General features: G+C 35.5%; 1 non-coding gene across 1 annotated transcript; it reads right to left on the bottom strand.

Moving 5' to 3' along the window:
• Positions 1 to 7205: 7205 nt before the first annotated feature.
• TRNAE-CUC lies at positions 7206 to 7277 on the bottom strand. Its single transcript has one exon. It is a non-coding gene; the product is annotated as a tRNA-Glu (tRNA).
• Between the last annotated feature and the right edge of the window lie 1861 nt (positions 7278 to 9138).

Here is a 9138-nt window from a genome sequence, read left to right on the forward strand (position 1 = left end):
TGTTCTTTCTGCGTGAATGTTCGTTTCTCTCTTTCTTACCTAGGTAACTCATCTTCATCTTTCAGATCTCAACAAATGGATCACTCCTCTGGCATCTCCAACTGGTTCAAAACCTCACTGTAGAATTACATGAACCAATTATTTCTCCTTTCTTCCTCACAGACTTTGTCGGTCACAATTTAAATTTGGCATTGTATGATTACTGTTTATCTTTGCCACCACACTCAAAGCAAATAAAAGTGACTATGTTTCTGCTTATCATTGAGTCTCCGGGACCTCTTTGCCCTGCGTCTATTTGATATAGAAAAGAGGCTCAACAAATATTTTTGGATATTGGTTAAATGAATGAATACATGAATGCATGAGTGAAGGAATGAAGAATGAATGAATGAACGTCACATGCTGAACCAGCATACCTGCTGCATTGAATTTATTTGAATGGCTTTCCCCAGTCTTTAATCTGACAGCACAGTATATATACAAGTAAAATAAAGCACATTGATAACAAGAAGAAAGAAACTAAACGAAAAAAAAAATCCTCAACATTTCAAAAGTGGGATTACTTTATTAAAGAATCAGAAGGAGACACATGAGGCCAGGATGCCACCTTGTGGTTTACTTTCACATTTACCATTTTCAACCTGCTTTCAGAACAACTTCAGAAAGTTCAACCTGGAACTTTTACTTCAGAAAAAGCACCATTATAAAGTATGACAATGGAGCGGAGTGGAAGGAAGTTTGCTTAAGTAAATATCACTTACATGCCATAACCCCAAAGAGTTGGCCCAAACATTACCTATCATTTATTTTTATTTATTTTTATTTTTTATTTTATTTTATTTTTTTTTTTTTGAGACGGAGTTTGGCTCTGTCTCCCAGGCTGGAGTGCAGTGGCCCGATCTCAGCTCACTGCAAGCTCCGCCTCCCGGGTTTACACCATTCTCCTGCCTCAGCCTCCGGAGTAGCTGGGACTACAGGCGCCCGCCACCTTGCCCGGCTAGTTTTTTGTATTTTTTTTAGTAGAGACGGGTTTTCACCGTGTTAGCCAGGATGGTCTCGATCTCCTGACCTCGTGATCCGCCCGTCTCGGCCTCCCAAAGTGCTGGGATTACAGGCTGGAGCCACCGTGCCCGGCCTTTATTGTTCATTTTAATTCAATATTGAATTAATATAGAATAGCATTACATATATGCTATTCTCTCTATATAATATATAATATAACATATAGAATAGCATATTATAACATTATATATAACATATAGCATTATATATGTTATGCTATTCTATATATAATATACAAATATATAATATATATTTATCAATTAAACCAAGAAGTAGACTTCTAGGACTTCACTTGAAAACAATTACATGCAGGCTGAGCCCATCATAATGCTGTTCTTATATGAATGACAGCTCTACATTTCTGTCTATATATATATAATGCTATATAAGTTATCCTATTCTATATATTATATATAGAATAGCATATATAGTATACATAAATCATATTATATATTATATATAGAATAGCATAACATTTATATAATGCTGTATTATATAATATATAAATGTATAAATAATCAAATGAGAATCAATACTTTTGTACCCACCACCCAACTTAGCACTTAGCACCTAGCACCACTAGTACTTTGAAAGTCCTTTGTGTACTTTTTCTTTTCTCCATCTTCTCCATTCCCCATTCCCCACTATTTTATTTTTATTTATGGTTTATCATCTATATGTCTATCAATGAACAATATATTTAATTTAGCATTTTAAAACTTCATATAATATGGGATTATACTGTATTTGACTTGCTTATTAAGTTAAACATTATTTTCCTGGAATTCATCATGTTGATAAGAGGAGATGCAATCCATTTTTTTTTTTTTTTTTACTACTCTGTAGTATTTCATTGTATGACTATACCACAATATATTTACCTACTTTACTCTTGATAGACAATCAGCTTGCTTCCAATTTGGGTCTATTATGAATGGTGCTGCTGTGAACATTCTTGTACACATCTGGTGCACACATGCGGGGATTTCCCAGAGGTTGAATTGCCAGGTATGGGAATCTCCAAATTTAGATAATATCAAATGTTTTCCAATTTATTTTATTATGCCAATTTATACTCCCACCATTAGTGTATAAGACGTTCCATTGTTCTATATTCTTGGCAACAGTTGATATTGCCAGATTTTTCCATTTTGCCTCTTTGACGGGTGTAAACAGTATCTCTTTTGTTTTAGTTTGCATTTCCCTGATCACGAAAAGAGGTTGATTCTGTTTTCAAAGATTTATTGGTCACCCTTGTTTCTTCTGAAAAGTTCCAGTTTCAGTCTTTTGCCTTACTCTTTCATTTCTTCATGCAAGAGTCATTTGAATTGCTACTATATGCCAAGTACTATCACAGCCTGGAGGATACAAAAATGAATACAACATAGACCCTGCTCTCTGCTGTGGAGCTCTTGGCTTGTCTATAATTTTGTTGCCTTCAGCGATCAAATGTAGACTAAAAAACAGGAAAAATTTTTGAGCACCAATTATATGATTACTACTTTAACACAAAGTAATAAAAGTTGTGAACTCTGGTCTCAGAGAATTTACAGAAGCACAATTTACACAAAACAATAGCACACTATATAAAGTCCTATATACACTATAGAAATTCAGAGGCTATAATAAGCAGAAGAAAAGGTAATTGATCAAGTAGATTCGTAGTCTAGATTTAAATTTGTTTTTTTTTAACTCGTGGAAAAATATTTTTCTATAGTCTACTCATTAAAGTAAGAAGATAAAAAAGAAAGGAACCATTTTTAAGTCAATAAAATAATAATCAACATGGATATGTGGCAAAGATTATTTTAAAATAGGTAAAAATTGTACTAAAGAATAAACCATTGTCACATATAAACAAGCCTATTCATAAGGGCGAGTACACTTGTATTTGTCGTTAAACTTACTAATAAAAATTTCCCACTTCTTTCTATCAAGTCTGCTAACGCCTAATAAGCAGCTACTAGATTAATTTTCACCAAACCTGGTAATGCATAGAATTCAATTATACATTTTAAAAATAACTTGCAATATCATATGATTTTTCTTTGCTTCTATGCAAAAACTCCCCATAAACCACCCTATTTGTAATGATCTCTCTAAAGAAGACTCTCCATAGTGCCACCAGACAATTTGTTGTAATGGGGGAATATTAAAGAATTTAAGATTCAGGCTGGGCACATCCTGATTGGAATTCTGATTCTTCCACATACTTGTGTGACTTTAGATAGATTTACATAAACTTTCTGAACCTATGTTTTCTAAGCCACACAATACAAGAATAATTATTATAAAGATTGACTTGATTGGTATGGACAAAGGACCCAATTCGGTGTTCAGTATCTAAAATAACTCAATAAAAGTCAGACATTATTCACAATAACTCAGTTTAACTCTATTTCCAGTTGCTCTTCTCTCAGCAGAAATGTAGAGCTATCATTCATATAAGAATAGCATTATGATGGGCTCAGCCTGCATGTAATTGTTTTCAAGTGAAGTCCTAGAAGTCTACTTCTTGGTTTAATAATTCCTTTGTTCATTCAATACTAATCATATGTAAAGCACCGTACTAGATGCTGGTAAAATCCTTCCTTTCCTCCTTCCACACTCCTGGTTACTCTTTCAGTATGCCTCAGCCCAAATCATCATTCACTGTAGTAGTCCAACTCTAGATGAATGACAATTTTGTATTTAAAACAAAATAATTGGACAAGTCCAGGAGAAAATATTTTTGATATACAGCAATAACTTTTGTTTTCTTTTGTGCAGGTTAAATAATTCCCATTCCTTTACTTTTGAAGCACCTGTTCACACGTGGAATATTTCTGCAACTAATACTTCAGCATTTTCCCCTTCTTCACAAGCACAGAATTGTGCACAATATTCTGGCTCTACAAAGCAGCAACTTTGAGCTGTGTGTGTAGGTGATGTAGTCTATTGCTGTGTCTAAATAACAATACCACTTTGAAATAATTTCATTCTTGACTAAAAATAACAATAGAATAAGTAAAGCACAACAAGGAAGATAGTAACTAAAACATAAAAAAATCCACTAAAAACATTAAAAATTAATCAAACAAATGACATATGCTGGATTCTATTAATGACTACACAGCAATCTCCAGACTGTATTTGCTTTTGTCTTTATTAACCTGACTTTTCCTGACTCTCATCCTTCAAACTTTCCTCGTATGTCCTCTCCAGCCAAAGTCAAGCCTGCAAACCTTGGCCCTTTTTTTTTCTTTCTTTTTTTTTTTTTTTTTTTTTTTTTTTTGCTGCACCAATCTCTTGGCAAGCATTTCAACTATTGAAGCTTCAATTCTCACTGCAGAGCTGGATCTCCTTCAAATCTATCATCATTAGTAAAAAATATCAACCCATGTACAAGACAGCTTCACTTGAGTGACCTCTCTTCAGTCCAAATCTAAATGCAACATGGCTTCCTCTATTGTCCCCAGTCTCAAACAGCACCCTTTTTAAAATTAATAGTCCATGATCAAAACCTTAACGATTTTCTCCTTTGATTCCTATTCAACTGTCATAGAAACAGTCTTGCTCATTTTTCTATACCTGTGCATACAAAGATGACTGGCATGGAGTAAGAATTACATAAGTGTTTGCTAAATTGATGAATGAATGACAATAACTCTGTGAAGTAGGCATGGATGCATGCAGGTTAGTATCTCTCTTGTACTCGTTCAGATCCAGAGGCTCAGAGAGCTGGGTCCTTAACCCAGATAATGCAGCTGATATTGGCACAGTTAGGGTTAATTCACAGTCTCTGGCTCTGGAATAACAGTATTTCTTTATTTTCATAAGATCTCTTTTTCTTCACTATATTTGCCTTCTGCAGCATGTAGGTCATAAATAAGTTTGTTATCTCTCACATTAGTCCCTCAGCACCTTGAATCATGTTTCTGGCAATAACCTCCTGGACAGATTTCCTTACTGTGGTATGGGCTCCACCAGTCTGTTCTGTACCTAACGGTCACTGGTCACTGTCTTACCATCTGACCGTGCTTAATCTCCTCCATTTTCTCCTTCATCTCTTTATAGTATGCTATCTTCTTCACTGCTACTTCCTTCTTGAAGCTCTCTTATCCTTTTATTGTCTTTCTGACTACTCTTTCACCATTTTCTACCTCTTCCCTTCCTCCTTTACTGTATACTCTCCTGGGTTTTTCCCTTGGTCTTCTATCCTTTTTATAGGTTTTTTTCTTTGGGAAGTGCCCAAATCTTCTCAAACTTTTAAATTAATGGCTCCAAAATCACTTCCTTCAATCCTAATTATCACCAAAATTCCCATTCTGTATTTCTGACCACCATTTAGCTGTGCCGCCTCTGTGGGGGCTCAAACTGAACTTGCCTTCTCTTCTTCATCAGTTTCTCCATCTCAACCTTCCTATTACTTTTAATGCCACCCCAATTTTACCAGCCACACAGAACAAATCACGGCTTCATAACAGATTCCTCCCTATTCTTAATCCTTTGTATCCTATCAGACATCGAGTCCTCTTGGGTTCCCTTTGTAACTCCTTGATTTGTCTTCAGGTCCTCCATAATCTGGCTGCAGCCACCTATCTGCCCTCATCTCCACTGTTCCTCAGCACAGGTTCCCTACTACAGCCATTCTGATGCAGTTGTCCTCTTCCTTGCAGATACTAGACCGTGGTCATACTGGATCCCTTAGAAGAAATGCCCATTCTGCTTTTCTCAGGCATTCCAGATACTTCTAACCTTTAGATCCAGCTTGAAAAACAGTTTTAAAGTTCTATTTTGATTCTAGTGTTCACTTCCTTCTCCCTTCTTTTACCGCATATTGTGATTATTTGAAGTACCTGATACATAGCAAATAATCAATGAATGGTGCCAATTATTTTTGTTAATGGTAATAACATATTTTTGTCTTAATTGTCCAATGAAGTGAAAGTCTTAAGCACCAAGAATCACATCTTTTCTTAACCCCATGGCACCTATCACAATCGACTTCCTGGAACATTAAGTACTCAGCATTCTCCTCTTCCCAATCAGTCTCAGCACAACTAAAAGGAAAGCAAAACAAATCCATTTGAGTTGCAATCAAGCTTTCAGTCTGTTTCTATGCTATGATGAAATTTCTCCTTAAAAAAAAGGCAAAAAAAAAAAATATATCCAACAGCTCAAAAATTGGCAAAGGTTAGGATGGTTTAGAACTTTCAGGATCAAAAAAAAGTTAATGTCTATATAACACCATTTTTCTTTTTTTGACTCCAACATTTCCATATTTTCCTTTGAGGAACTCCCAGAATTCTACTTTACCCTGAATGTGGGAGTTACTAATGATAAGTAGGTGCATTTTTGAGGGGGCTATATGATTTATATACTGGCAATTGATACTCTGGATGGAAGACAATTACCATATTTGTGTAAATCTGTCACAGAAAATTTGAAATTAGCAAAATAAATAAATAAATAAATAAATAAATAAATAAATAGGTTATTAGAACACTATAAACTAGCTATGTAATAATTAGCCAACCATACATCTCAGACAAGATCTCATATTTATAAAGATGAGAGTAAAAATAGCTCCAATATAGGCAAATAATCTCCAAAGTACATAATCTGAATGTACAGAAAAACTAAAAATGAACTCTAAGGATGACACTGAATACGTATTATTCCTCATTAACTATTTTCCTCTTTTATTAGTCAAACAAAATCAAGGTTAAACAAAGGCTTAACTGACTGCTTGTAAATATCTAAATTATTTTTAAAAGCTGAACAATACAATTTTAGAATCACAGAACTTTATGTTATTTGATTGATTATAAATTACATTACTTGTAGAGATGGCGTATTTTAAGCCTTAAATAACATTTTAAAATAGTCCATTTTTAATGATGAAAAAACCCCAACAAGCAAATGAAAAGTACATAAAACTTATGATTTAAAAAAAACTATAAAAAAAAAAAAACCCAACCAACAAATGAAAACTACACAGAACTCATGACTTTTAAGTTGCTTGCAGGATTCAAAAATCAAAGATAAAACTTATGATTAAAAAAAAACTATATAAAAAAACCCAACCAACAAATGAAAACTACACAAAACTCACGACTTCTAAGTTGCTTGCGAGATTCAAAAATCAAAGAAAACGTTACTTCCCTGACCGGGAATCGAACCCGGGCCGCGGCGGTGAGAGCGCCGAATCCTAACCACTAGACCACCAGGGAACTTACTTGATATTTCTCTCTAAATATACTTGCTGTGTTAAAAATCTGCATTTAGTTCCTCTAACCAGTAGGAGGTAGAGTTATTGCGTCTAAGCCACACCTACTTTGTTCTTGCACTGAGTCTATTTCCTGAAAATTGAAGCAAATTCTCGGCGCCTTCCGCCGAGCTCCCCGATGGCCCCTTAAGGAAAACACCTATACCCTCCAAATCTAATCCTCTTCCGACTGCCATGCTGGAAAAGACATCCTGGAAATTCTCATTCTTTTACGTAACATGGAAATCTCTTTACCAAGACAAGTGTTGTCTGGACGCGTACTGTCCAGAGCCTTGTAATTTGCTTTATTATTTTATTAACCATTTTAGCCTCTCTTTCAAATCTAACTTCTGTCCCTCTCCGTCTTCCTTCGTTCTCTGTCACGTGGATGTTAAGTCCCTCTAAACATTTTACTAAATCTAACGATAGACTGCCACCAACTGAGAGCGTTTCTCGGTGAAGAGCCGGAGCGACCCCGCGCTGCCCTGGGTACAGAGCGCGTGCTCTACAAATGTGGGTGATGAAGGGCCACGTGGCCTCATAGCACGCGGTTCTATTTTATTTATTAGGTATACGCAGGCTAACGAGGCTGGGAGAGCTGTGGGTGGTATGCCTAGTGAAGGATCAGGACGTCTGCCCAAGGTTCCAGGCAAATCCTTCAAACCCGCTGTGTTTATTATCCAACTTTCCAAACTGTGTTATTATCTGGGCAATTGCTTCACTTCTCCGCATTATATACTAGACACGGCCAGGAAATGATGCAATTACCAAAGGAGTCAAGACACCTTACAGCAGAGTCTTAATTCCGAAACTCTCATAAAGTAAATGCAGAGGGCAGTAAGATATAACTCAGCTTTGAAAATGCCAGCCGTTACAGTTGAAGAAATCTAACCCAAGAGACTTTGCTCCGCTGCAAGGTGGAAGGAGGCTTAAGTAAGACATAAATTTGTAATGAACTTGCTCACAACGTCCGGCGCCACTGTGAGCTGCAGTCATCATCCATTACCACAAAATTAGGTGAGCCCGTGCTTGAATCGGGTTTCTTTTTTTTTTTCCAGCAAATCAGAGATGAAGTTTAAATCGATATACTTTATCCGAAAATATGTAATAATATGAGAACAGGAAGATTTAAGGGGGTTATTAAGATAATAAGAAAAATCATCAGAAGAAATTTCTACACTTCATTGTATTTTAAGTGGGACACTTCTTTCCTATCCCAAGGAATCTTAGATCAAGTTCAGTAGGTGGAGCTCTTACCTCTTAATTAAGGGGTTGCTAGACCTTAGCATTAGAGTATCGGGTTTTGAATAAAAAGATTAAGCAGGTATTAGTTTAAATTTGTATAGGTTTAGTCACAATATTTTACACAAAGTACAAAAGGGTATGGTGAAAACCACTCTCCTACTCACTCCTTTCTTCTTCCTAGAAGTAACCAGTGTTACCAGCTTCTTCTATATCTCCCAGAAATAATTTATGCACATACAACACGTATCTAGTTCATTTTCCTCCAACCTTTTGGTTTTGAAACATATCAAACCAACAGAAAGTTGCAACTGTAGTACAATGAACACACCGATACCCTTCATCTAGACCAGTGCCTTCCAATTTACAGCTCCAGCAACTTGTGGCTATTAGGCACTAAAATGTAGCCAGTATAAATAGATATTCTGTAAATGTTGGATCCACACTGCACGTTTAAGCATTAGTATTTTAAAAAAGAAATGTAAAATATCGCGTTAATACTTTTTACTTTAATTACATTTTTAAATGAGAATAATTGGATATATTGGGTTAAATAAAATATTAAAATTAATTTTGCTTTCTTT

The sequence above is a fragment of the Piliocolobus tephrosceles genome, chromosome 5, assembly GCF_002776525.5.
Source record: "Piliocolobus tephrosceles isolate RC106 chromosome 5, ASM277652v3, whole genome shotgun sequence".
NCBI classification, from domain to species: Eukaryota; Metazoa; Chordata; class Mammalia; order Primates; family Cercopithecidae; genus Piliocolobus; species Piliocolobus tephrosceles.